General features: G+C 52.0%; 35 non-coding genes across 35 annotated transcripts; all 35 read left to right on the top strand.

The window, feature by feature from the left end:
* The first annotated feature begins 278 nt into the window (after window positions 1-278).
* Window positions 279-360, top strand: Trnas-aga (transfer RNA serine (anticodon AGA)). The gene has a single exon. It is a non-coding gene; the product is annotated as a tRNA-Ser (tRNA).
* A 565-nt stretch (window positions 361-925) lies between these two features.
* On the top strand, window positions 926-1,007 carry Trnas-cga (transfer RNA serine (anticodon CGA)). Its single transcript has one exon. It is a non-coding gene; the product is annotated as a tRNA-Ser (tRNA).
* A 677-nt stretch (window positions 1,008-1,684) lies between these two features.
* Window positions 1,685-1,766, top strand: Trnas-aga (transfer RNA serine (anticodon AGA)). The gene has a single exon. It is a non-coding gene; the product is annotated as a tRNA-Ser (tRNA).
* Window positions 1,767-2,331: 565 nt separating this feature from the next.
* Trnas-cga (transfer RNA serine (anticodon CGA)) lies at window positions 2,332-2,413 on the top strand. Its single transcript has one exon. It is a non-coding gene; the product is annotated as a tRNA-Ser (tRNA).
* Window positions 2,414-3,090: 677 nt separating this feature from the next.
* On the top strand, window positions 3,091-3,172 carry Trnas-aga (transfer RNA serine (anticodon AGA)). The gene has a single exon. It is a non-coding gene; the product is annotated as a tRNA-Ser (tRNA).
* Window positions 3,173-3,738: 566 nt separating this feature from the next.
* Trnas-cga (transfer RNA serine (anticodon CGA)) lies at window positions 3,739-3,820 on the top strand. Its single transcript has one exon. It is a non-coding gene; the product is annotated as a tRNA-Ser (tRNA).
* A 677-nt stretch (window positions 3,821-4,497) lies between these two features.
* Trnas-aga (transfer RNA serine (anticodon AGA)) lies at window positions 4,498-4,579 on the top strand. The gene has a single exon. It is a non-coding gene; the product is annotated as a tRNA-Ser (tRNA).
* A 565-nt stretch (window positions 4,580-5,144) lies between these two features.
* Window positions 5,145-5,226, top strand: Trnas-cga (transfer RNA serine (anticodon CGA)). The gene has a single exon. It is a non-coding gene; the product is annotated as a tRNA-Ser (tRNA).
* A 677-nt stretch (window positions 5,227-5,903) lies between these two features.
* Window positions 5,904-5,985, top strand: Trnas-aga (transfer RNA serine (anticodon AGA)). The gene has a single exon. It is a non-coding gene; the product is annotated as a tRNA-Ser (tRNA).
* Window positions 5,986-6,550: 565 nt separating this feature from the next.
* Window positions 6,551-6,632, top strand: Trnas-cga (transfer RNA serine (anticodon CGA)). Its single transcript has one exon. It is a non-coding gene; the product is annotated as a tRNA-Ser (tRNA).
* Window positions 6,633-7,309: 677 nt separating this feature from the next.
* On the top strand, window positions 7,310-7,391 carry Trnas-aga (transfer RNA serine (anticodon AGA)). The gene has a single exon. It is a non-coding gene; the product is annotated as a tRNA-Ser (tRNA).
* Window positions 7,392-7,956: 565 nt separating this feature from the next.
* Trnas-cga (transfer RNA serine (anticodon CGA)) lies at window positions 7,957-8,038 on the top strand. Its single transcript has one exon. It is a non-coding gene; the product is annotated as a tRNA-Ser (tRNA).
* A 677-nt stretch (window positions 8,039-8,715) lies between these two features.
* On the top strand, window positions 8,716-8,797 carry Trnas-aga (transfer RNA serine (anticodon AGA)). Its single transcript has one exon. It is a non-coding gene; the product is annotated as a tRNA-Ser (tRNA).
* Window positions 8,798-9,362: 565 nt separating this feature from the next.
* Window positions 9,363-9,444, top strand: Trnas-cga (transfer RNA serine (anticodon CGA)). Its single transcript has one exon. It is a non-coding gene; the product is annotated as a tRNA-Ser (tRNA).
* A 666-nt stretch (window positions 9,445-10,110) lies between these two features.
* Trnas-aga (transfer RNA serine (anticodon AGA)) lies at window positions 10,111-10,192 on the top strand. Its single transcript has one exon. It is a non-coding gene; the product is annotated as a tRNA-Ser (tRNA).
* Window positions 10,193-10,757: 565 nt separating this feature from the next.
* Window positions 10,758-10,839, top strand: Trnas-cga (transfer RNA serine (anticodon CGA)). Its single transcript has one exon. It is a non-coding gene; the product is annotated as a tRNA-Ser (tRNA).
* A 677-nt stretch (window positions 10,840-11,516) lies between these two features.
* Trnas-aga (transfer RNA serine (anticodon AGA)) lies at window positions 11,517-11,598 on the top strand. The gene has a single exon. It is a non-coding gene; the product is annotated as a tRNA-Ser (tRNA).
* A 565-nt stretch (window positions 11,599-12,163) lies between these two features.
* On the top strand, window positions 12,164-12,245 carry Trnas-cga (transfer RNA serine (anticodon CGA)). Its single transcript has one exon. It is a non-coding gene; the product is annotated as a tRNA-Ser (tRNA).
* Window positions 12,246-12,922: 677 nt separating this feature from the next.
* Window positions 12,923-13,004, top strand: Trnas-aga (transfer RNA serine (anticodon AGA)). The gene has a single exon. It is a non-coding gene; the product is annotated as a tRNA-Ser (tRNA).
* A 565-nt stretch (window positions 13,005-13,569) lies between these two features.
* On the top strand, window positions 13,570-13,651 carry Trnas-cga (transfer RNA serine (anticodon CGA)). The gene has a single exon. It is a non-coding gene; the product is annotated as a tRNA-Ser (tRNA).
* A 677-nt stretch (window positions 13,652-14,328) lies between these two features.
* Window positions 14,329-14,410, top strand: Trnas-aga (transfer RNA serine (anticodon AGA)). Its single transcript has one exon. It is a non-coding gene; the product is annotated as a tRNA-Ser (tRNA).
* A 565-nt stretch (window positions 14,411-14,975) lies between these two features.
* On the top strand, window positions 14,976-15,057 carry Trnas-cga (transfer RNA serine (anticodon CGA)). The gene has a single exon. It is a non-coding gene; the product is annotated as a tRNA-Ser (tRNA).
* A 677-nt stretch (window positions 15,058-15,734) lies between these two features.
* Trnas-aga (transfer RNA serine (anticodon AGA)) lies at window positions 15,735-15,816 on the top strand. Its single transcript has one exon. It is a non-coding gene; the product is annotated as a tRNA-Ser (tRNA).
* Window positions 15,817-16,381: 565 nt separating this feature from the next.
* Window positions 16,382-16,463, top strand: Trnas-cga (transfer RNA serine (anticodon CGA)). Its single transcript has one exon. It is a non-coding gene; the product is annotated as a tRNA-Ser (tRNA).
* A 666-nt stretch (window positions 16,464-17,129) lies between these two features.
* Trnas-aga (transfer RNA serine (anticodon AGA)) lies at window positions 17,130-17,211 on the top strand. Its single transcript has one exon. It is a non-coding gene; the product is annotated as a tRNA-Ser (tRNA).
* Window positions 17,212-17,776: 565 nt separating this feature from the next.
* Trnas-cga (transfer RNA serine (anticodon CGA)) lies at window positions 17,777-17,858 on the top strand. The gene has a single exon. It is a non-coding gene; the product is annotated as a tRNA-Ser (tRNA).
* Window positions 17,859-18,535: 677 nt separating this feature from the next.
* Window positions 18,536-18,617, top strand: Trnas-aga (transfer RNA serine (anticodon AGA)). The gene has a single exon. It is a non-coding gene; the product is annotated as a tRNA-Ser (tRNA).
* Window positions 18,618-19,182: 565 nt separating this feature from the next.
* On the top strand, window positions 19,183-19,264 carry Trnas-cga (transfer RNA serine (anticodon CGA)). Its single transcript has one exon. It is a non-coding gene; the product is annotated as a tRNA-Ser (tRNA).
* Window positions 19,265-19,941: 677 nt separating this feature from the next.
* On the top strand, window positions 19,942-20,023 carry Trnas-aga (transfer RNA serine (anticodon AGA)). The gene has a single exon. It is a non-coding gene; the product is annotated as a tRNA-Ser (tRNA).
* A 565-nt stretch (window positions 20,024-20,588) lies between these two features.
* Trnas-cga (transfer RNA serine (anticodon CGA)) lies at window positions 20,589-20,670 on the top strand. The gene has a single exon. It is a non-coding gene; the product is annotated as a tRNA-Ser (tRNA).
* Window positions 20,671-21,336: 666 nt separating this feature from the next.
* On the top strand, window positions 21,337-21,418 carry Trnas-aga (transfer RNA serine (anticodon AGA)). Its single transcript has one exon. It is a non-coding gene; the product is annotated as a tRNA-Ser (tRNA).
* Window positions 21,419-21,983: 565 nt separating this feature from the next.
* Trnas-cga (transfer RNA serine (anticodon CGA)) lies at window positions 21,984-22,065 on the top strand. Its single transcript has one exon. It is a non-coding gene; the product is annotated as a tRNA-Ser (tRNA).
* A 666-nt stretch (window positions 22,066-22,731) lies between these two features.
* On the top strand, window positions 22,732-22,813 carry Trnas-aga (transfer RNA serine (anticodon AGA)). The gene has a single exon. It is a non-coding gene; the product is annotated as a tRNA-Ser (tRNA).
* A 565-nt stretch (window positions 22,814-23,378) lies between these two features.
* Trnas-cga (transfer RNA serine (anticodon CGA)) lies at window positions 23,379-23,460 on the top strand. The gene has a single exon. It is a non-coding gene; the product is annotated as a tRNA-Ser (tRNA).
* Window positions 23,461-24,137: 677 nt separating this feature from the next.
* On the top strand, window positions 24,138-24,219 carry Trnas-aga (transfer RNA serine (anticodon AGA)). The gene has a single exon. It is a non-coding gene; the product is annotated as a tRNA-Ser (tRNA).
* The last annotated feature ends 332 nt before the right edge of the window (window positions 24,220-24,551 follow it).

The following is a 24,551-nucleotide window of genomic DNA, read 5'->3' as shown; positions in this document are numbered from 1 at the left end:
AGCCAGTAATTACGACACGCGAATCACTGCCACACATTGCAGCTGTACCATAATCCTTGGCAGGCGGACAGGGTAGCTGAGTCGGCAGAGCACTATGCCTTCAACCAAAAGGTCCCGCGTTCAAGCCCCTGTCCGGGCGAAAATTAATACACTGTCGTAACGGCTACTGCGCTGGCCACGGAAGCACTACTGAAACGAGTGAGGCCATGTCGTTTTTCTGCCGTCAGGTTGCTTTAAAAGGAGCCGTTTTCACTTGTCGGCAGACGCTTGTGTGACCGGCAGTCGTGGCCGAGTGGTTAAGGCGTCTGACTAGAAATCAGATTCCCTCTGGGAGCGTAGGTTCGAGTCCTACCGACTGCGTTTCATTTTTGTGTCAAGAGGTGAAGAGCATCTCCAACGGAACCGTGAAATGAGCGAATACGTGGGAAACATTGCATTCGAGACGCTTGTGAATTTTCCAATCGCCCAGTGAGTGTCGAGAAAACACGTAGCTCCTCTGCTTCAACGTATGAGACGTAAAAACTGCTGCAATTTGATTTTACATCGTGTGTCAGTTTTCTTCGATAGTCTGTTACGAGCCTAGCGTGATGCGTTTGTAGACAGCATTTCAGAGGACGCTTAATTAGTAACAGCTCCATGCAACGATTGCCCAACAGTAAAGGACAAGAGGCAATGTGTCCGTAGCATAGTGGGAGGTGTAGTAACGTGAGGTGAGCCCGGATAGCTCAGTCGGTAGAGCATAAGGCATTTGACGTGAGGGTCCAGGGTTCAAGTCCCTGTGCGGGCGGAAATTTTAATACTTTGGTAGCGGCTCGCCTAGTAGCGGTGAAAGCACGACGGAAAAGAATGCAGCTGTGCCGTTTCCTGGCACTGCAGTGCTCTAAACGGCAGCAGTTGCATGTGTCGGGAGGAGCTGGCGCCACCGGCAGTCGTGGCCGAGTGGTTAAGGCGTCTGACTCGAAATCAGATTGCCTCTGGGAGCGTAGGTTCGAATCCTACCGGCTGCGTGCGATTTTGCGTACAAACGAGCACAAATTTTCGCACGCATGTTTAAGAATACTGATTTTCGCGGCGGCCCCTGCTTCCTGTGGCTATCGGTTCACCTCGCACGGAAGCTAGTAATGCAGAAAACCGTCGCAGGCCCACGAGCGCACCCCCGTCATTTTCTCGCGCCGTCGCCGTGTTCGTGAGTACGCAGACGTGCTTGAAAGTGTTGGACAGAGCGAGCATTCATTTCTTTTTAAGAATCGCAATTGAGTCATTCGAGTGCGGCACAGGCAGTGGTGCAGCGTTTCTTTTCGTAAGATCTCGCAGCTGCTTGAAAGTACGTCCATCGTTTAAGACGAGAGAAAACTAGCGTCAGCGGTGCGTCAGTGGGAAGTCGGTGAAGTCGCCATTGGAGCCACAAGCCAGTAATTACGACACGCGAATCACTGCCACACATTGCAGCTGTACCATAATCCTTGGCAGGCGGACAGGGTAGCTGAGTCGGCAGAGCACTATGCCTTCAACCAAAAGGTCCCGCGTTCAAGCCCCTGTCCGGGCGAAAATTAATACACTGTCGTAACGGCTACTGCGCTGGCCACGGAAGCACTACTGAAACGAGTGAGGCCATGTCGTTTTCTGCCGTCAGGTTGCTTTAAAAGGAGCCGTTTTCACTTGTCGGCAGACGCTTGTGTGACCGGCAGTCGTGGCCGAGTGGTTAAGGCGTCTGACTAGAAATCAGATTCCCTCTGGGAGCGTAGGTTCGAGTCCTACCGACTGCGTTTCATTTTTGTGTCAAGAGGTGAAGAGCATCTCCAACGGAACCGTGAAATGAGCGAATACGTGGGAAACATTGCATTCGAGACGCTTGTGAATTTTCCAATCGCCCAGTGAGTGTCGAGAAAACACGTAGCTCCTCTGCTTCAACGTATGAGACGTAAAAACTGCTGCAATTTGATTTTACATCGTGTGTCAGTTTTCTTCGATAGTCTGTTACGAGCCTAGCGTGATGCGTTTGTAGACAGCATTTCAGAGGACGCTTAATTAGTAACAGCTCCATGCAACGATTGCCCAACAGTAAAGGACAAGAGGCAATGTGTCCGTAGCATAGTGGGAGGTGTAGTAACGTGAGGTGAGCCCGGATAGCTCAGTCGGTAGAGCATAAGGCATTTGACGTGAGGGTCCAGGGTTCAAGTCCCTGTGCGGGCGGAAATTTTAATACTTTGGTAGCGGCTCGCCTAGTAGCGGTGAAAGCACGACGGAAAAGAATGCAGCTGTGCCGTTTCCTGGCACTGCAGTGCTCTAAACGGCAGCAGTTGCATGTGTCGGGAGGAGCTGGCGCCACCGGCAGTCGTGGCCGAGTGGTTAAGGCGTCTGACTCGAAATCAGATTGCCTCTGGGAGCGTAGGTTCGAATCCTACCGGCTGCGTGCGATTTTGCGTACAAACGAGCACAAATTTTCGCACGCATGTTTAAGAATACTGATTTTCGCGGCGGCCCCTGCTTCCTGTGGCTATCGGTTCACCTCGCACGGAAGCTAGTAATGCAGAAAACCGTCGCAGGCCCACGAGCGCACCCCCGTCATTTTCTCGCGCCGTCGCCGTGTTCGTGAGTACGCAGACGTGCTTGAAAGTGTTGGACAGAGCGAGCATTCATTTCTTTTTAAGAATCGCAATTGAGTCATTCGAGTGCGGCACAGGCAGTGGTGCAGCGTTTCTTTTCGTAAGATCTCGCAGCTGCTTGAAAGTACGTCCATCGTTTAAGACGAGAGAAAACTAGCGTCAGCGGTGCGTCAGTGGGAAGTCGGTGAAGTCGCCATTGGAGCCACAAGCCAGTAATTACGACACGCGAATCACTGCCACACATTGCAGCTGTACCATAATCCTTGGCAGGCGGACAGGGTAGCTGAGTCGGCAGAGCACTATGCCTTCAACCAAAAGGTCCCGCGTTCAAGCCCCTGTCCGGGCGAAAATTAATACACTGTCGTAACGGCTACTGCGCTGGCCACGGAAGCACTACTGAAACGAGTGAGGCCATGTCGTTTTCTGCCGTCAGGTTGCTTTAAAAGGAGCCGTTTTCACTTGTCGGCAGACGCTTGTGTGACCGGCAGTCGTGGCCGAGTGGTTAAGGCGTCTGACTAGAAATCAGATTCCCTCTGGGAGCGTAGGTTCGAGTCCTACCGACTGCGTTTCATTTTTGTGTCAAGAGGTGAAGAGCATCTCCAACGGAACCGTGAAATGAGCGAATACGTGGGAAACATTGCATTCGAGACGCTTGTGAATTTTCCAATCGCCCAGTGAGTGTCGAGAAAACACGTAGCTCCTCTGCTTCAACGTATGAGACGTAAAAACTGCTGCAATTTGATTTTACATCGTGTGTCAGTTTTCTTCGATAGTCTGTTACGAGCCTAGCGTGATGCGTTTGTAGACAGCATTTCAGAGGACGCTTAATTAGTAACAGCTCCATGCAACGATTGCCCAACAGTAAAGGACAAGAGGCAATGTGTCCGTAGCATAGTGGGAGGTGTAGTAACGTGAGGTGAGCCCGGATAGCTCAGTCGGTAGAGCATAAGGCATTTGACGTGAGGGTCCAGGGTTCAAGTCCCTGTGCGGGCGGAAATTTTAATACTTTGGTAGCGGCTCGCCTAGTAGCGGTGAAAGCACGACGGAAAAGAATGCAGCTGTGCCGTTTCCTGGCACTGCAGTGCTCTAAACGGCAGCAGTTGCATGTGTCGGGGAGGAGCTGGCGCCACCGGCAGTCGTGGCCGAGTGGTTAAGGCGTCTGACTCGAAATCAGATTGCCTCTGGGAGCGTAGGTTCGAATCCTACCGGCTGCGTGCGATTTTGCGTACAAACGAGCACAAATTTTCGCACGCATGTTTAAGAATACTGATTTTCGCGGCGGCCCCTGCTTCCTGTGGCTATCGGTTCACCTCGCACGGAAGCTAGTAATGCAGAAAACCGTCGCAGGCCCACGAGCGCACCCCCGTCATTTTCTCGCGCCGTCGCCGTGTTCGTGAGTACGCAGACGTGCTTGAAAGTGTTGGACAGAGCGAGCATTCATTTCTTTTTAAGAATCGCAATTGAGTCATTCGAGTGCGGCACAGGCAGTGGTGCAGCGTTTCTTTTCGTAAGATCTCGCAGCTGCTTGAAAGTACGTCCATCGTTTAAGACGAGAGAAAACTAGCGTCAGCGGTGCGTCAGTGGGAAGTCGGTGAAGTCGCCATTGGAGCCACAAGCCAGTAATTACGACACGCGAATCACTGCCACACATTGCAGCTGTACCATAATCCTTGGCAGGCGGACAGGGTAGCTGAGTCGGCAGAGCACTATGCCTTCAACCAAAAGGTCCCGCGTTCAAGCCCCTGTCCGGGCGAAAATTAATACACTGTCGTAACGGCTACTGCGCTGGCCACGGAAGCACTACTGAAACGAGTGAGGCCATGTCGTTTTCTGCCGTCAGGTTGCTTTAAAAGGAGCCGTTTTCACTTGTCGGCAGACGCTTGTGTGACCGGCAGTCGTGGCCGAGTGGTTAAGGCGTCTGACTAGAAATCAGATTCCCTCTGGGAGCGTAGGTTCGAGTCCTACCGACTGCGTTTCATTTTTGTGTCAAGAGGTGAAGAGCATCTCCAACGGAACCGTGAAATGAGCGAATACGTGGGAAACATTGCATTCGAGACGCTTGTGAATTTTCCAATCGCCCAGTGAGTGTCGAGAAAACACGTAGCTCCTCTGCTTCAACGTATGAGACGTAAAAACTGCTGCAATTTGATTTTACATCGTGTGTCAGTTTTCTTCGATAGTCTGTTACGAGCCTAGCGTGATGCGTTTGTAGACAGCATTTCAGAGGACGCTTAATTAGTAACAGCTCCATGCAACGATTGCCCAACAGTAAAGGACAAGAGGCAATGTGTCCGTAGCATAGTGGGAGGTGTAGTAACGTGAGGTGAGCCCGGATAGCTCAGTCGGTAGAGCATAAGGCATTTGACGTGAGGGTCCAGGGTTCAAGTCCCTGTGCGGGCGGAAATTTTAATACTTTGGTAGCGGCTCGCCTAGTAGCGGTGAAAGCACGACGGAAAAGAATGCAGCTGTGCCGTTTCCTGGCACTGCAGTGCTCTAAACGGCAGCAGTTGCATGTGTCGGGAGGAGCTGGCGCCACCGGCAGTCGTGGCCGAGTGGTTAAGGCGTCTGACTCGAAATCAGATTGCCTCTGGGAGCGTAGGTTCGAATCCTACCGGCTGCGTGCGATTTTGCGTACAAACGAGCACAAATTTTCGCACGCATGTTTAAGAATACTGATTTTCGCGGCGGCCCCTGCTTCCTGTGGCTATCGGTTCACCTCGCACGGAAGCTAGTAATGCAGAAAACCGTCGCAGGCCCACGAGCGCACCCCCGTCATTTTCTCGCGCCGTCGCCGTGTTCGTGAGTACGCAGACGTGCTTGAAAGTGTTGGACAGAGCGAGCATTCATTTCTTTTTAAGAATCGCAATTGAGTCATTCGAGTGCGGCACAGGCAGTGGTGCAGCGTTTCTTTTCGTAAGATCTCGCAGCTGCTTGAAAGTACGTCCATCGTTTAAGACGAGAGAAAACTAGCGTCAGCGGTGCGTCAGTGGGAAGTCGGTGAAGTCGCCATTGGAGCCACAAGCCAGTAATTACGACACGCGAATCACTGCCACACATTGCAGCTGTACCATAATCCTTGGCAGGCGGACAGGGTAGCTGAGTCGGCAGAGCACTATGCCTTCAACCAAAAGGTCCCGCGTTCAAGCCCCTGTCCGGGCGAAAATTAATACACTGTCGTAACGGCTACTGCGCTGGCCACGGAAGCACTACTGAAACGAGTGAGGCCATGTCGTTTTCTGCCGTCAGGTTGCTTTAAAAGGAGCCGTTTTCACTTGTCGGCAGACGCTTGTGTGACCGGCAGTCGTGGCCGAGTGGTTAAGGCGTCTGACTAGAAATCAGATTCCCTCTGGGAGCGTAGGTTCGAGTCCTACCGACTGCGTTTCATTTTTGTGTCAAGAGGTGAAGAGCATCTCCAACGGAACCGTGAAATGAGCGAATACGTGGGAAACATTGCATTCGAGACGCTTGTGAATTTTCCAATCGCCCAGTGAGTGTCGAGAAAACACGTAGCTCCTCTGCTTCAACGTATGAGACGTAAAAACTGCTGCAATTTGATTTTACATCGTGTGTCAGTTTTCTTCGATAGTCTGTTACGAGCCTAGCGTGATGCGTTTGTAGACAGCATTTCAGAGGACGCTTAATTAGTAACAGCTCCATGCAACGATTGCCCAACAGTAAAGGACAAGAGGCAATGTGTCCGTAGCATAGTGGGAGGTGTAGTAACGTGAGGTGAGCCCGGATAGCTCAGTCGGTAGAGCATAAGGCATTTGACGTGAGGGTCCAGGGTTCAAGTCCCTGTGCGGGCGGAAATTTTAATACTTTGGTAGCGGCTCGCCTAGTAGCGGTGAAAGCACGACGGAAAAGAATGCAGCTGTGCCGTTTCCTGGCACTGCAGTGCTCTAAACGGCAGCAGTTGCATGTGTCGGGAGGAGCTGGCGCCACCGGCAGTCGTGGCCGAGTGGTTAAGGCGTCTGACTCGAAATCAGATTGCCTCTGGGAGCGTAGGTTCGAATCCTACCGGCTGCGTGCGATTTTGCGTACAAACGAGCACAAATTTTCGCACGCATGTTTAAGAATACTGATTTTCGCGGCGGCCCCTGCTTCCTGTGGCTATCGGTTCACCTCGCACGGAAGCTAGTAATGCAGAAAACCGTCGCAGGCCCACGAGCGCACCCCCGTCATTTTCTCGCGCCGTCGCCGTGTTCGTGAGTACGCAGACGTGCTTGAAAGTGTTGGACAGAGCGAGCATTCATTTCTTTTTAAGAATCGCAATTGAGTCATTCGAGTGCGGCACAGGCAGTGGTGCAGCGTTTCTTTTCGTAAGATCTCGCAGCTGCTTGAAAGTACGTCCATCGTTTAAGACGAGAGAAAACTAGCGTCAGCGGTGCGTCAGTGGGAAGTCGGTGAAGTCGCCATTGGAGCCACAAGCCAGTAATTACGACACGCGAATCACTGCCACACATTGCAGCTGTACCATAATCCTTGGCAGGCGGACAGGGTAGCTGAGTCGGCAGAGCACTATGCCTTCAACCAAAAGGTCCCGCGTTCAAGCCCCTGTCCGGGCGAAAATTAATACACTGTCGTAACGGCTACTGCGCTGGCCACGGAAGCACTACTGAAACGAGTGAGGCCATGTCGTTTTCTGCCGTCAGGTTGCTTTAAAAGGAGCCGTTTTCACTTGTCGGCAGACGCTTGTGTGACCGGCAGTCGTGGCCGAGTGGTTAAGGCGTCTGACTAGAAATCAGATTCCCTCTGGGAGCGTAGGTTCGAGTCCTACCGACTGCGTTTCATTTTTGTGTCAAGAGGTGAAGAGCATCTCCAACGGAACCGTGAAATGAGCGAATACGTGGGAAACATTGCATTCGAGACGCTTGTGAATTTTCCAATCGCCCAGTGAGTGTCGAGAAAACACGTAGCTCCTCTGCTTCAACGTATGAGACGTAAAAACTGCTGCAATTTGATTTTACATCGTGTGTCAGTTTTCTTCGATAGTCTGTTACGAGCCTAGCGTGATGCGTTTGTAGACAGCATTTCAGAGGACGCTTAATTAGTAACAGCTCCATGCAACGATTGCCCAACAGTAAAGGACAAGAGGCAATGTGTCCGTAGCATAGTGGGAGGTGTAGTAACGTGAGGTGAGCCCGGATAGCTCAGTCGGTAGAGCATAAGGCATTTGACGTGAGGGTCCAGGGTTCAAGTCCCTGTGCGGGCGGAAATTTTAATACTTTGGTAGCGGCTCGCCTAGTAGCGGTGAAAGCACGACGGAAAAGAATGCAGCTGTGCCGTTTCCTGGCACTGCAGTGCTCTAAACGGCAGCAGTTGCATGTGTCGGGAGGAGCTGGCGCCACCGGCAGTCGTGGCCGAGTGGTTAAGGCGTCTGACTCGAAATCAGATTGCCTCTGGGAGCGTAGGTTCGAATCCTACCGGCTGCGTGCGATTTTGCGTACAAACGAGCACAAATTTTCGCACGCATGTTTAAGAATACTGATTTTCGCGGCGGCCCCTGCTTCCTGTGGCTATCGGTTCACCTCGCACGGAAGCTAGTAATGCAGAAAACCGTCGCAGGCCCACGAGCGCACCCCCGTCATTTTCTCGCGCCGTCGCCGTGTTCGTGAGTACGCAGACGTGCTTGAAAGTGTTGGACAGAGCGAGCATTCATTTCTTTTTAAGAATCGCAATTGAGTCATTCGAGTGCGGCACAGGCAGTGGTGCAGCGTTTCTTTTCGTAAGATCTCGCAGCTGCTTGAAAGTACGTCCATCGTTTAAGACGAGAGAAAACTAGCGTCAGCGGTGCGTCAGTGGGAAGTCGGTGAAGTCGCCATTGGAGCCACAAGCCAGTAATTACGACACGCGAATCACTGCCACACATTGCAGCTGTACCATAATCCTTGGCAGGCGGACAGGGTAGCTGAGTCGGCAGAGCACTATGCCTTCAACCAAAAGGTCCCGCGTTCAAGCCCCTGTCCGGGCGAAAATTAATACACTGTCGTAACGGCTACTGCGCTGGCCACGGAAGCACTACTGAAACGAGTGAGGCCATGTCGTTTTCTGCCGTCAGGTTGCTTTAAAAGGAGCCGTTTTCACTTGTCGGCAGACGCTTGTGTGACCGGCAGTCGTGGCCGAGTGGTTAAGGCGTCTGACTAGAAATCAGATTCCCTCTGGGAGCGTAGGTTCGAGTCCTACCGACTGCGTTTCATTTTTGTGTCAAGAGGTGAAGAGCATCTCCAACGGAACCGTGAAATGAGCGAATACGTGGGAAACATTGCATTCGAGACGCTTGTGAATTTTCCAATCGCCCAGTGAGTGTCGAGAAAACACGTAGCTCCTCTGCTTCAACGTATGAGACGTAAAAACTGCTGCAATTTGATTTTACATCGTGTGTCAGTTTTCTTCGATAGTCTGTTACGAGCCTAGCGTGATGCGTTTGTAGACAGCATTTCAGAGGACGCTTAATTAGTAACAGCTCCATGCAACGATTGCCCAACAGTAAAGGACAAGAGGCAATGTGTCCGTAGCATAGTGGGAGGTGTAGTAACGTGAGGTGAGCCCGGATAGCTCAGTCGGTAGAGCATAAGGCATTTGACGTGAGGGTCCAGGGTTCAAGTCCCTGTGCGGGCGGAAATTTTAATACTTTGGTAGCGGCTCGCCTAGTAGCGGTGAAAGCACGACGGAAAAGAATGCAGCTGTGCCGTTTCCTGGCACTGCAGTGCTCTAAACGGCAGCAGTTGCATGTGTCGGGAGGAGCTGGCGCCACCGGCAGTCGTGGCCGAGTGGTTAAGGCGTCTGACTCGAAATCAGATTGCCTCTGGGAGCGTAGGTTCGAATCCTACCGGCTGCGTGCGATTTTGCGTACAAACGAGCACAAATTTTCGCACGCATGTTTAAGAATACTGATTTTCGCGGCGGCCCCTGCTTCCTGTGGCTATCGGTTCACCTCGCACGGAAGCTAGTAATGCAGAAAACCGTCGCAGGCCCACGAGCGCACCCCCGTCATTTTCTCGCGCCGTCGCCGTGTTCGTGAGTACGCAGACGTGCTTGAAAGTGTTGGACAGAGCGAGCATTCATTTCTTTTTAAGAATCGCAATTGAGTCATTCGAGTGCGGCACAGGCAGTGGTGCAGCGTTTCTTTTCGTAAGATCTCGCAGCTGCTTGAAAGTACGTCCATCGTTTAAGACGAGAGAAAACTAGCGTCAGCGGGAAGTCGGTGAAGTCGCCATTGGAGCCACAAGCCAGTAATTACGACACGCGAATCACTGCCACACATTGCAGCTGTACCATAATCCTTGGCAGGCGGACAGGGTAGCTGAGTCGGCAGAGCACTATGCCTTCAACCAAAAGGTCCCGCGTTCAAGCCCCTGTCCGGGCGAAAATTAATACACTGTCGTAACGGCTACTGCGCTGGCCACGGAAGCACTACTGAAACGAGTGAGGCCATGTCGTTTTCTGCCGTCAGGTTGCTTTAAAAGGAGCCGTTTTCACTTGTCGGCAGACGCTTGTGTGACCGGCAGTCGTGGCCGAGTGGTTAAGGCGTCTGACTAGAAATCAGATTCCCTCTGGGAGCGTAGGTTCGAGTCCTACCGACTGCGTTTCATTTTTGTGTCAAGAGGTGAAGAGCATCTCCAACGGAACCGTGAAATGAGCGAATACGTGGGAAACATTGCATTCGAGACGCTTGTGAATTTTCCAATCGCCCAGTGAGTGTCGAGAAAACACGTAGCTCCTCTGCTTCAACGTATGAGACGTAAAAACTGCTGCAATTTGATTTTACATCGTGTGTCAGTTTTCTTCGATAGTCTGTTACGAGCCTAGCGTGATGCGTTTGTAGACAGCATTTCAGAGGACGCTTAATTAGTAACAGCTCCATGCAACGATTGCCCAACAGTAAAGGACAAGAGGCAATGTGTCCGTAGCATAGTGGGAGGTGTAGTAACGTGAGGTGAGCCCGGATAGCTCAGTCGGTAGAGCATAAGGCATTTGACGTGAGGGTCCAGGGTTCAAGTCCCTGTGCGGGCGGAAATTTTAATACTTTGGTAGCGGCTCGCCTAGTAGCGGTGAAAGCACGACGGAAAAGAATGCAGCTGTGCCGTTTCCTGGCACTGCAGTGCTCTAAACGGCAGCAGTTGCATGTGTCGGGAGGAGCTGGCGCCACCGGCAGTCGTGGCCGAGTGGTTAAGGCGTCTGACTCGAAATCAGATTGCCTCTGGGAGCGTAGGTTCGAATCCTACCGGCTGCGTGCGATTTTGCGTACAAACGAGCACAAATTTTCGCACGCATGTTTAAGAATACTGATTTTCGCGGCGGCCCCTGCTTCCTGTGGCTATCGGTTCACCTCGCACGGAAGCTAGTAATGCAGAAAACCGTCGCAGGCCCACGAGCGCACCCCCGTCATTTTCTCGCGCCGTCGCCGTGTTCGTGAGTACGCAGACGTGCTTGAAAGTGTTGGACAGAGCGAGCATTCATTTCTTTTTAAGAATCGCAACTGAGTCATTCGAGTGCGGCACAGGCAGTGGTGCAGCGTTTCTTTTCGTAAGATCTCGCAGCTGCTTGAAAGTACGTCCATCGTTTAAGACGAGAGAAAACTAGCGTCAGCGGTGCGTCAGTGGGAAGTCGGTGAAGTCGCCATTGGAGCCACAAGCCAGTAATTACGACACGCGAATCACTGCCACACATTGCAGCTGTACCATAATCCTTGGCAGGCGGACAGGGTAGCTGAGTCGGCAGAGCACTATGCCTTCAACCAAAAGGTCCCGCGTTCAAGCCCCTGTCCGGGCGAAAATTAATACACTGTCGTAACGGCTACTGCGCTGGCCACGGAAGCACTACTGAAACGAGTGAGGCCATGTCGTTTTCTGCCGTCAGGTTGCTTTAAAAGGAGCCGTTTTCACTTGTCGGCAGACGCTTGTGTGACCGGCAGTCGTGGCCGAGTGGTTAAGGCGTCTGACTAGAAATCAGATTCCCTCTGGGAGCGTAGGTTCGAGTCCTACCGACTGCGTTTCATTTTTGTGTCAAGAGGTGAAGAGCATCTCCAACGGAACCGTGAAATGAGCGAATACGTGGGAAACATTGCATTCGAGACGCTTGTGAATTTTCCAATCGCCCAGTGAGTGTCGAGAAAACACGTAGCTCCTCTGCTTCAACGTATGAGACGTAAAAACTGCTGCAATTTGATTTTACATCGTGTGTCAGTTTTCTTCGATAGTCTGTTACGAGCCTAGCGTGATGCGTTTGTAGACAGCATTTCAGAGGACGCTTAATTAGTAACAGCTCCATGCAACGATTGCCCAACAGTAAAGGACAAGAGGCAATGTGTCCGTAGCATAGTGGGAGGTGTAGTAACGTGAGGTGAGCCCGGATAGCTCAGTCGGTAGAGCATAAGGCATTTGACGTGAGGGTCCAGGGTTCAAGTCCCTGTGCGGGCGGAAATTTTAATACTTTGGTAGCGGCTCGCCTAGTAGCGGTGAAAGCACGACGGAAAAGAATGCAGCTGTGCCGTTTCCTGGCACTGCAGTGCTCTAAACGGCAGCAGTTGCATGTGTCGGGAGGAGCTGGCGCCACCGGCAGTCGTGGCCGAGTGGTTAAGGCGTCTGACTCGAAATCAGATTGCCTCTGGGAGCGTAGGTTCGAATCCTACCGGCTGCGTGCGATTTTGCGTACAAACGAGCACAAATTTTCGCACGCATGTTTAAGAATACTGATTTTCGCGGCGGCCCCTGCTTCCTGTGGCTATCGGTTCACCTCGCACGGAAGCTAGTAATGCAGAAAACCGTCGCAGGCCCACGAGCGCACCCCCGTCATTTTCTCGCGCCGTCGCCGTGTTCGTGAGTACGCAGACGTGCTTGAAAGTGTTGGACAGAGCGAGCATTCATTTCTTTTTAAGAATCGCAATTGAGTCATTCGAGTGCGGCACAGGCAGTGGTGCAGCGTTTCTTTTCGTAAGATCTCGCAGCTGCTTGAAAGTACGTCCATCGTTTAAGACGAGAGAAAACTAGCGTCAGCGGTGCGTCAGTGGGAAGTCGGTGAAGTCGCCATTGGAGCCACAAGCCAGTAATTACGACACGCGAATCACTGCCACACATTGCAGCTGTACCATAATCCTTGGCAGGCGGACAGGGTAGCTGAGTCGGCAGAGCACTATGCCTTCAACCAAAAGGTCCCGCGTTCAAGCCCCTGTCCGGGCGAAAATTAATACACTGTCGTAACGGCTACTGCGCTGGCCACGGAAGCACTACTGAAACGAGTGAGGCCATGTCGTTTTCTGCCGTCAGGTTGCTTTAAAAGGAGCCGTTTTCACTTGTCGGCAGACGCTTGTGTGACCGGCAGTCGTGGCCGAGTGGTTAAGGCGTCTGACTAGAAATCAGATTCCCTCTGGGAGCGTAGGTTCGAGTCCTACCGACTGCGTTTCATTTTTGTGTCAAGAGGTGAAGAGCATCTCCAACGGAACCGTGAAATGAGCGAATACGTGGGAAACATTGCATTCGAGACGCTTGTGAATTTTCCAATCGCCCAGTGAGTGTCGAGAAAACACGTAGCTCCTCTGCTTCAACGTATGAGACGTAAAAACTGCTGCAATTTGATTTTACATCGTGTGTCAGTTTTCTTCGATAGTCTGTTACGAGCCTAGCGTGATGCGTTTGTAGACAGCATTTCAGAGGACGCTTAATTAGTAACAGCTCCATGCAACGATTGCCCAACAGTAAAGGACAAGAGGCAATGTGTCCGTAGCATAGTGGGAGGTGTAGTAACGTGAGGTGAGCCCGGATAGCTCAGTCGGTAGAGCATAAGGCATTTGACGTGAGGGTCCAGGGTTCAAGTCCCTGTGCGGGCGGAAATTTTAATACTTTGGTAGCGGCTCGCCTAGTAGCGGTGAAAGCACGACGGAAAAGAATGCAGCTGTGCCGTTTCCTGGCACTGCAGTGCTCTAAACGGCAGCAGTTGCATGTGTCGGGAGGAGCTGGCGCCACCGGCAGTCGTGGCCGAGTGGTTAAGGCGTCTGACTCGAAATCAGATTGCCTCTGGGAGCGTAGGTTCGAATCCTACCGGCTGCGTGCGATTTTGCGTACAAACGAGCACAAATTTTCGCACGCATGTTTAAGAATACTGATTTTCGCGGCGGCCCCTGCTTCCTGTGGCTATCGGTTCACCTCGCACGGAAGCTAGTAATGCAGAAAACCGTCGCAGGCCCACGAGCGCACCCCCGTCATTTTCTCGCGCCGTCGCCGTGTTCGTGAGTACGCAGACGTGCTTGAAAGTGTTGGACAGAGCGAGCATTCATTTCTTTTTAAGAATCGCAATTGAGTCATTCGAGTGCGGCACAGGCAGTGGTGCAGCGTTTCTTTTCGTAAGATCTCGCAGCTGCTTGAAAGTACGTCCATCGTTTAAGACGAGAGAAAACTAGCGTCAGCGGTGCGTCAGTGGGAAGTCGGTGAAGTCGCCATTGGAGCCACAAGCCAGTAATTACGACACGCGAATCACTGCCACACATTGCAGCTGTACCATAATCCTTGGCAGGCGGACAGGGTAGCTGAGTCGGCAGAGCACTATGCCTTCAACCAAAAGGTCCCGCGTTCAAGCCCCTGTCCGGGCGAAAATTAATACACTGTCGTAACGGCTACTGCGCTGGCCACGGAAGCACTACTGAAACGAGTGAGGCCATGTCGTTTTCTGCCGTCAGGTTGCTTTAAAAGGAGCCGTTTTCACTTGTCGGCAGACGCTTGTGTGACCGGCAGTCGTGGCCGAGTGGTTAAGGCGTCTGACTAGAAATCAGATTCCCTCTGGGAGCGTAGGTTCGAGTCCTACCGACTGCGTTTCATTTTTGTGTCAAGAGGTGAAGAGCATCTCCAACGGAACCGTGAAATGAGCGAATACGTGGGAAACATTGCATTCGAGACGCTTGTGAATTTTCCAATCGCCCAGTGAGTGTCGAGAAAACACGTAGCTCCTCTGCTTCAACGTATGAGACGTAAAAACTGCTGCAATTTGATTTTACATCGTGTGTCAGTTTTCTTCGATAGTCTGTTACGAGCCTAGCGTGATGCGTTTGTAGACAGCATTTCAGAGGACGCTTAATTAGTAACAGCTCCATGCAACGATTGCCCAACAGTAAAGGACAAGAGGCAATGTGTCCGTAGCATAGTGGGAGGTGTAGTAACGTGAGGTGAGCCCGGATAGCTCAGTCGGTAGAGCATAAGGCATTTGACGTGAGGGTCCAGGGTTCAAGTCCCTGTGCGGGCGGAAATTTTAATACTTTGGTAGCGGCTCGCCTAGTAGCGGTGAAAGCACGACGGAAAAGAATGCAGCTGTGCCGTTTCCTGGCACTGCAGTGCTCTAAACGGCAGCAGTTGCATGTGTCGGGAGGAGCTGGCGCCACCGGCAGTCGTGGCCGAGTGGTTAAGGCGTCTGACTCGAAATCAGATTGCCTCTGGGAGCGTAGGTTCGAATCCTACCGGCTGCGTGCGATTTTGCGTACAAACGAGCACAAATTTTCGCACGCATGTTTAAGAATACTGATTTTCGCGGCGGCCCCTGCTTCCTGTGGCTATCGGTTCACCTCGCACGGAAGCTAGTAATGCAGAAAACCGTCGCAGGCCCACGAGCGCACCCCCGTCATTTTCTCGCGCCGTCGCCGTGTTCGTGAGTACGCAGACGTGCTTGAAAGTGTTGGACAGAGCGAGCATTCATTTCTTTTTAAGAATCGCAATTGAGTCATTCGAGTGCGGCACAGGCAGTGGTGCAGCGTTTCTTTTCGTAAGATCTCGCAGCTGCTTGAAAGTACGTCCATCGTTTAAGACGAGAGAAAACTAGCGTCAGCGGTGCGTCAGTGGGAAGTCGGTGAAGTCGCCATTGGAGCCACAAGCCAGTAATTACGACACGCGAATCACTGCCACACATTGCAGCTGTACCATAATCCTTGGCAGGCGGACAGGGTAGCTGAGTCGGCAGAGCACTATGCCTTCAACCAAAAGGTCCCGCGTTCAAGCCCCTGTCCGGGCGAAAATTAATACACTGTCGTAACGGCTACTGCGCTGGCCACGGAAGCACTACTGAAACGAGTGAGGCCATGTCGTTTTCTGCCGTCAGGTTGCTTTAAAAGGAGCCGTTTTCACTTGTCGGCAGACGCTTGTGTGACCGGCAGTCGTGGCCGAGTGGTTAAGGCGTCTGACTAGAAATCAGATTCCCTCTGGGAGCGTAGGTTCGAGTCCTACCGACTGCGTTTCATTTTTGTGTCAAGAGGTGAAGAGCATCTCCAACGGAACCGTGAAATGAGCGAATACGTGGGAAACATTGCATTCGAGACGCTTGTGAATTTTCCAATCGCCCAGTGAGTGTCGAGAAAACACGTAGCTCCTCTGCTTCAACGTATGAGACGTAAAAACTGCTGCAATTTGATTTTACATCGTGTGTCAGTTTTCTTCGATAGTCTGTTACGAGCCTAGCGTGATGCGTTTGTAGACAGCATTTCAGAGGACGCTTAATTAGTAACAGCTCCATGCAACGATTGCCCAACAGTAAAGGACAAGAGGCAATGTGTCCGTAGCATAGTGGGAGGTGTAGTAACGTGAGGTGAGCCCGGATAGCTCAGTCGGTAGAGCATAAGGCATTTGACGTGAGGGTCCAGGGTTCAAGTCCCTGTGCGGGCGGAAATTTTAATACTTTGGTAGCGGCTCGCCTAGTAGCGGTGAAAGCACGACGGAAAAGAATGCAGCTGTGCCGTTTCCTGGCACTGCAGTGCTCTAAACGGCAGCAGTTGCATGTGTCGGGAGGAGCTGGCGCCACCGGCAGTCGTGGCCGAGTGGTTAAGGCGTCTGACTCGAAATCAGATTGCCTCTGGGAGCGTAGGTTCGAATCCTACCGGCTGCGTGCGATTTTGCGTACAAACGAGCACAAATTTTCGCACGCATGTTTAAGAATACTGATTTTCGCGGCGGCCCCTGCTTCCTGTGGCTATCGGTTCACCTCGCACGGAAGCTAGTAATGCAGAAAACCGTCGCAGGCCCACGAGCGCACCCCCGTCATTTTCTCGCGCCGTCGCCGTGTTCGTGAGTACGCAGACGTGCTTGAAAGTGTTGGACAGAGCGAGCATTCATTTCTTTTTAAGAATCGCAATTGAGTCATTCGAGTGCGGCACAGGCAGTGGTGCAGCGTTTCTTTTCGTAAGATCTCGCAGCTGCTTGAAAGTACGTCCATCGTTTAAGACGAGAGAAAACTAGCGTCAGCGGGAAGTCGGTGAAGTCGCCATTGGAGCCACAAGCCAGTAATTACGACACGCGAATCACTGCCACACATTGCAGCTGTACCATAATCCTTGGCAGGCGGACAGGGTAGCTGAGTCGGCAGAGCACTATGCCTTCAACCAAAAGGTCCCGCGTTCAAGCCCCTGTCCGGGCGAAAATTAATACACTGTCGTAACGGCTACTGCGCTGGCCACGGAAGCACTACTGAAACGAGTGAGGCCATGTCGTTTTCTGCCGTCAGGTTGCTTTAAAAGGAGCCGTTTTCACTTGTCGGCAGACGCTTGTGTGACCGGCAGTCGTGGCCGAGTGGTTAAGGCGTCTGACTAGAAATCAGATTCCCTCTGGGAGCGTAGGTTCGAGTCCTACCGACTGCGTTTCATTTTTGTGTCAAGAGGTGAAGAGCATCTCCAACGGAACCGTGAAATGAGCGAATACGTGGGAAACATTGCATTCGAGACGCTTGTGAATTTTCCAATCGCCCAGTGAGTGTCGAGAAAACACGTAGCTCCTCTGCTTCAACGTATGAGACGTAAAAACTGCTGCAATTTGATTTTACATCGTGTGTCAGTTTTCTTCGATAGTCTGTTACGAGCCTAGCGTGATGCGTTTGTAGACAGCATTTCAGAGGACGCTTAATTAGTAACAGCTCCATGCAACGATTGCCCAACAGTAAAGGACAAGAGGCAATGTGTCCGTAGCATAGTGGGAGGTGTAGTAACGTGAGGTGAGCCCGGATAGCTCAGTCGGTAGAGCATAAGGCATTTGACGTGAGGGTCCAGGGTTCAAGTCCCTGTGCGGGCGGAAATTTTAATACTTTGGTAGCGGCTCGCCTAGTAGCGGTGAAAGCACGACGGAAAAGAATGCAGCTGTGCCGTTTCCTGGCACTGCAGTGCTCTAAACGGCAGCAGTTGCATGTGTCGGGAGGAGCTGGCGCCACCGGCAGTCGTGGCCGAGTGGTTAAGGCGTCTGACTCGAAATCAGATTGCCTCTGGGAGCGTAGGTTCGAATCCTACCGGCTGCGTGCGATTTTGCGTACAAACGAGCACAAATTTTCGCACGCATGTTTAAGAATACTGATTTTCGCGGCGGCCCCTGCTTCCTGTGGCTATCGGTTCACCTCGCACGGAAGCTAGTAATGCAGAAAACCGTCGCAGGCCCACGAGCGCACCCCCGTCATTTTCTCGCGCCGTCGCCGTGTTCGTGAGTACGCAGACGTGCTTGAAAGTGTTGGACAGAGCGAGCATTCATTTCTTTTTAAGAATCGCAATTGAGTCATTCGAGTGCGGCACAGGCAGTGGTGCAGCGTTTCTTTTCGTAAGATCTCGCAGCTGCTTGAAAGTACGTCCATCGTTTAAGACGAGAGAAAACTAGCGTCAGCGGTGCGTCAGTGGGAAGTCGGTGAAGTCGCCATTGGAGCCACAAGCCAGTAATTACGACACGCGAATCACTGCCACACATTGCAGCTGTACCATAATCCTTGGCAGGCGGACAGGGTAGCTGAGTCGGCAGAGCACTATGCCTTCAACCAAAAGGTCCCGCGTTCAAGCCCCTGTCCGGGCGAAAATTAATACACTGTCGTAACGGCTACTGCGCTGGCCACGGAAGCACTACTGAAACGAGTGAGGCCATGTCGTTTTCTGCCGTCAGGTTGCTTTAAAAGGAGCCGTTTTCACTTGTCGGCAGACGCTTGTGTGACCGGCAGTCGTGGCCGAGTGGTTAAGGCGTCTGACTAGAAATCAGATTCCCTCTGGGAGCGTAGGTTCGAGTCCTACCGACTGCGTTTCATTTTTGTGTCAAGAGGTGAAGAGCATCTCCAACGGAACCGTGAAATGAGCGAATACGTGGGAAACATTGCATTCGAGACGCTTGTGAATTTTCCAATCGCCCAGTGAGTGTCGAGAAAACACGTAGCTCCTCTGCTTCAACGTATGAGACGTAAAAACTGCTGCAATTTGATTTTACATCGTGTGTCAGTTTTCTTCGATAGTCTGTTACGAGCCTAGCGTGATGCGTTTGTAGACAGCATTTCAGAGGACGCTTAATTAGTAACAGCTCCATGCAACGATTGCCCAACAGTAAAGGACAAGAGGCAATGTGTCCGTAGCATAGTGGGAGGTGTAGTAACGTGAGGTGAGCCCGGATAGCTCAGTCGGTAGAGCATAAGGCATTTGACGTGAGGGTCCAGGGTTCAAGTCCCTGTGCGGGCGGAAATTTTAATACTTTGGTAGCGGCTCGCCTAGTAGCGGTGAAAGCACGACGGAAAAGAATGCAGCTGTGCCGTTTCCTGGCACTGCAGTGCTCTAAACGGCAGCAGTTGCATGTGTCGGGAGGAGCTGGCGCCACCGGCAGTCGTGGCCGAGTGGTTAAGGCGTCTGACTCGAAATCAGATTGCCTCTGGGAGCGTAGGTTCGAATCCTACCGGCTGCGTGCGATTTTGCGTACAAACGAGCACAAATTTTCGCACGCATGTTTAAGAATACTGATTTTCGCGGCGGCCCCTGCTTCCTGTGGCTATCGGTTCACCTCGCACGGAAGCTAGTAATGCAGAAAACCGTCGCAGGCCCACGAGCGCACCCCCGTCATTTTCTCGCGCCGTCGCCGTGTTCGTGAGTACGCAGACGTGCTTGAAAGTGTTGGACAGAGCGAGCATTCATTTCTTTTTAAGAATCGCAATTGAGTCATTCGAGTGCGGCACAGGCAGTGGTGCAGCGTTTCTTTTCGTAAGATCTCGCAGCTGCTTGAAAGTACGTCCATCGTTTAAGACGAGAGAAAACTAGCGTCAGCGGTGCGTCAGTGGGAAGTCGGTGAAGTCGCCATTGGAGCCACAAGCCAGTAATTACGACACGCGAATCACTGCCACACATTGCAGCTGTACCATAATCCTTGGCAGGCGGACAGGGTAGCTGAGTCGGCAGAGCACTATGCCTTCAACCAAAAGGTCCCGCGTTCAAGCCCCTGTCCGGGCGAAAATTAATACACTGTCGTAACGGCTACTGCGCTGGCCACGGAAGCACTACTGAAACGAGTGAGGCCATGTCGTTTTCTGCCGTCAGGTTGCTTTAAAAGGAGCCGTTTTCACTTGTCGGCAGACGCTTGTGTGACCGGCAGTCGTGGCCGAGTGGTTAAGGCGTCTGACTAGAAATCAGATTCCCTCTGGGAGCGTAGGTTCGAGTCCTACCGACTGCGTTTCATTTTTGTGTCAAGAGGTGAAGAGCATCTCCAACGGAACCGTGAAATGAGCGAATACGTGGGAAACATTGCATTCGAGACGCTTGTGAATTTTCCAATCGCCCAGTGAGTGTCGAGAAAACACGTAGCTCCTCTGCTTCAACGTATGAGACGTAAAAACTGCTGCAATTTGATTTTACATCGTGTGTCAGTTTTCTTCGATAGTCTGTTACGAGCCTAGCGTGATGCGTTTGTAGACAGCATTTCAGAGGACGCTTAATTAGTAACAGCTCCATGCAACGATTGCCCAACAGTAAAGGACAAGAGGCAATGTGTCCGTAGCATAGTGGGAGGTGTAGTAACGTGAGGTGAGCCCGGATAGCTCAGTCGGTAGAGCATAAGGCATTTGACGTGAGGGTCCAGGGTTCAAGTCCCTGTGCGGGCGGAAATTTTAATACTTTGGTAGCGGCTCGCCTAGTAGCGGTGAAAGCACGACGGAAAAGAATGCAGCTGTGCCGTTTCCTGGCACTGCAGTGCTCTAAACGGCAGCAGTTGCATGTGTCGGGAGGAGCTGGCGCCACCGGCAGTCGTGGCCGAGTGGTTAAGGCGTCTGACTCGAAATCAGATTGCCTCTGGGAGCGTAGGTTCGAATCCTACCGGCTGCGTGCGATTTTGCGTACAAACGAGCACAAATTTTCGCACGCATGTTTAAGAATACTGATTTTCGCGGCGGCCCCTGCTTCCTGTGGCTATCGGTTCACCTCGCACGGAAGCTAGTAATGCAGAAAACCGTCGCAGGCCCACGAGCGCACCCCCGTCATTTTCTCGCGCCGTCGCCGTGTTCGTGAGTACGCAGACGTGCTTGAAAGTGTTGGACAGAGCGAGCATTCATTTCTTTTTAAGAATCGCAATTGAGTCATTCGAGTGCGGCACAGGCAGTGGTGCAGCGTTTCTTTTCGTAAGATCTCGCAGCTGCTTGAAAGTACGTCCATCGTTTAAGACGAGAGAAAACTAGCGTCAGCGGGAAGTCGGTGAAGTCGCCATTGGAGCCACAAGCCAGTAATTACGACACGCGAATCACTGCCACACATTGCAGCTGTACCATAATCCTTGGCAGGCGGACAGGGTAGCTGAGTCGGCAGAGCACTATGCCTTCAACCAAAAGGTCCCGCGTTCAAGCCCCTGTCCGGGCGAAAATTAATACACTGTCGTAACGGCTACTGCGCTGGCCACGGAAGCACTACTGAAACGAGTGAGGCCATGTCGTTTTCTGCCGTCAGGTTGCTTTAAAAGGAGCCGTTTTCACTTGTCGGCAGACGCTTGTGTGACCGGCAGTCGTGGCCGAGTGGTTAAGGCGTCTGACTAGAAATCAGATTCCCTCTGGGAGCGTAGGTTCGAGTCCTACCGACTGCGTTTCATTTTTGTGTCAAGAGGTGAAGAGCATCTCCAACGGAACCGTGAAATGAGCGAATACGTGGGAAACATTGCATTCGAGACGCTTGTGAATTTTCCAATCGCCCAGTGAGTGTCGAGAAAACACGTAGCTCCTCTGCTTCAACGTATGAGACGTAAAAACTGCTGCAATTTGATTTTACATCGTGTGTCAGTTTTCTTCGATAGTCTGTTACGAGCCTAGCGTGATGCGTTTGTAGACAGCATTTCAGAGGACGCTTAATTAGTAACAGCTCCATGCAACGATTGCCCAACAGTAAAGGACAAGAGGCAATGTGTCCGTAGCATAGTGGGAGGTGTAGTAACGTGAGGTGAGCCCGGATAGCTCAGTCGGTAGAGCATAAGGCATTTGACGTGAGGGTCCAGGGTTCAAGTCCCTGTGCGGGCGGAAATTTTAATACTTTGGTAGCGGCTCGCCTAGTAGCGGTGAAAGCACGACGGAAAAGAATGCAGCTGTGCCGTTTCCTGGCACTGCAGTGCTCTAAACGGCAGCAGTTGCATGTGTCGGGAGGAGCTGGCGCCACCGGCAGTCGTGGCCGAGTGGTTAAGGCGTCTGACTCGAAATCAGATTGCCTCTGGGAGCGTAGGTTCGAATCCTACCGGCTGCGTGCGATTTTGCGTACAAACGAGCACAAATTTTCGCACGCATGTTTAAGAATACTGATTTTCGCGGCGGCCCCTGCTTCCTGTGGCTATCGGTTCACCTCGCACGGAAGCTAGTAATGCAGAAAACCGTCGCAGGCCCACGAGCGCACCCCCGTCATTTTCTCGCGCCGTCGCCGTGTTCGTGAGTACGCAGACGTGCTTGAAAGTGTTGGACAGAGCGAGCATTCATTTCTTTTTAAGAATCGCAATTGAGTCATTCGAGTGCGGCACAGGCAGTGGTGCAGCGTTTCTTTTCGTAAGATCTCGCAGCTGCTTGAAAGTACGTCCATCGTTTAAGACGAGAGAAAACTAGCGTCAGCGGGAAGTCGGTGAAGTCGCCATTGGAGCCACAAGCCAGTAATTACGACACGCGAATCACTGCCACACATTGCAGCTGTACCATAATCCTTGGCAGGCGGACAGGGTAGCTGAGTCGGCAGAGCACTATGCCTTCAACCAAAAGGTCCCGCGTTCAAGCCCCTGTCCGGGCGAAAATTAATACACTGTCGTAACGGCTACTGCGCTGGCCACGGAAGCACTACTGAAACGAGTGAGGCCATGTCGTTTTCTGCCGTCAGGTTGCTTTAAAAGGAGCCGTTTTCACTTGTCGGCAGACGCTTGTGTGACCGGCAGTCGTGGCCGAGTGGTTAAGGCGTCTGACTAGAAATCAGATTCCCTCTGGGAGCGTAGGTTCGAGTCCTACCGACTGCGTTTCATTTTTGTGTCAAGAGGTGAAGAGCATCTCCAACGGAACCGTGAAATGAGCGAATACGTGGGAAACATTGCATTCGAGACGCTTGTGAATTTTCCAATCGCCCAGTGAGTGTCGAGAAAACACGTAGCTCCTCTGCTTCAACGTATGAGACGTAAAAACTGCTGCAATTTGATTTTACATCGTGTGTCAGTTTTCTTCGATAGTCTGTTACGAGCCTAGCGTGATGCGTTTGTAGACAGCATTTCAGAGGACGCTTAATTAGTAACAGCTCCATGCAACGATTGCCCAACAGTAAAGGACAAGAGGCAATGTGTCCGTAGCATAGTGGGAGGTGTAGTAACGTGAGGTGAGCCCGGATAGCTCAGTCGGTAGAGCATAAGGCATTTGACGTGAGGGTCCAGGGTTCAAGTCCCTGTGCGGGCGGAAATTTTAATACTTTGGTAGCGGCTCGCCTAGTAGCGGTGAAAGCACGACGGAAAAGAATGCAGCTGTGCCGTTTCCTGGCACTGCAGTGCTCTAAACGGCAGCAGTTGCATGTGTCGGGAGGAGCTGGCGCCACCGGCAGTCGTGGCCGAGTGGTTAAGGCGTCTGACTCGAAATCAGATTGCCTCTGGGAGCGTAGGTTCGAATCCTACCGGCTGCGTGCGATTTTGCGTACAAACGAGCACAAATTTTCGCACGCATGTTTAAGAATACTGATTTTCGCGGCGGCCCCTGCTTCCTGTGGCTATCGGTTCACCTCGCACGGAAGCTAGTAATGCAGAAAACCGTCGCAGGCCCACGAGCGCACCCCCGTCATTTTCTCGCGCCGTCGCCGTGTTCGTGAGTACGCAGACGTGCTTGAAAGTGTTGGACAGAGCGAGCATTCATTTCTTTTTAAGAATCGCAATTGAGTCATTCGAGTGCGGCACAGGCAGTGGTGCAGCGTTTCTTTTCGTAAGATCTCGCAGCTGCTTGAAAGTACGTCCATCGTTTAAGACGAGAGAAAACTAGCGTCAGCGGTGCGTCAGTGGGAAGTCGGTGAAGTCGCCATTGGAGCCACAAGCCAGTAATTACGACACGCGAATCACTGCCACACATTGCAGCTGTACCATAATCCTTGGCAGGCGGACAGGGTAGCTGAGTCGGCAGAGCACTATGCCTTCAACCAAAAGGTCCCGCGTTCAAGCCCCTGTCCGGGCGAAAATTAATACACTGTCGTAACGGCTACTGCGCTGGCCACGGAAGCACTACTGAAACGAGTGAGGCCATGTCGTTTTCTGCCGTCAGGTTGCTTTAAAAGGAGCCGTTTTCACTTGTCGGCAGACGCTTGTGTGACCGGCAGTCGTGGCCGAGTGGTTAAGGCGTCTGACTAGAAATCAGATTCCCTCTGGGAGCGTAGGTTCGAGTCCTACCGACTGCGTTTCATTTTTGTGTCAAGAGGTGAAGAGCATCTCCAACGGAACCGTGAAATGAGCGAATACGTGGGAAACATTGCATTCGAGACGCTTGTGAATTTTCCAATCGCCCAGTGAGTGTCGAGAAAACACGTAGCTCCTCTGCTTCAACGTATGAGACGTAAAAACTGCTGCAATTTGATTTTACATCGTGTGTCAGTTTTCTTCGATAGTCTGTTACGAGCCTAGCGTGATGCGTTTGTAGACAGCATTTCAGAGGACGCTTAATTAGTAACAGCTCCATGCAACGATTGCCCAACAGTAAAGGACAAGAGGCAATGTGTCCGTAGCATAGTGG

The sequence above is a fragment of the Schistocerca cancellata genome, unplaced genomic scaffold (genome assembly GCF_023864275.1).
Source record: "Schistocerca cancellata isolate TAMUIC-IGC-003103 unplaced genomic scaffold, iqSchCanc2.1 HiC_scaffold_162, whole genome shotgun sequence".
Classification (NCBI taxonomy): Eukaryota; Metazoa; Arthropoda; class Insecta; order Orthoptera; family Acrididae; genus Schistocerca; species Schistocerca cancellata.
This window is presented reverse-complemented; position numbering and strand designations above follow the sequence as displayed.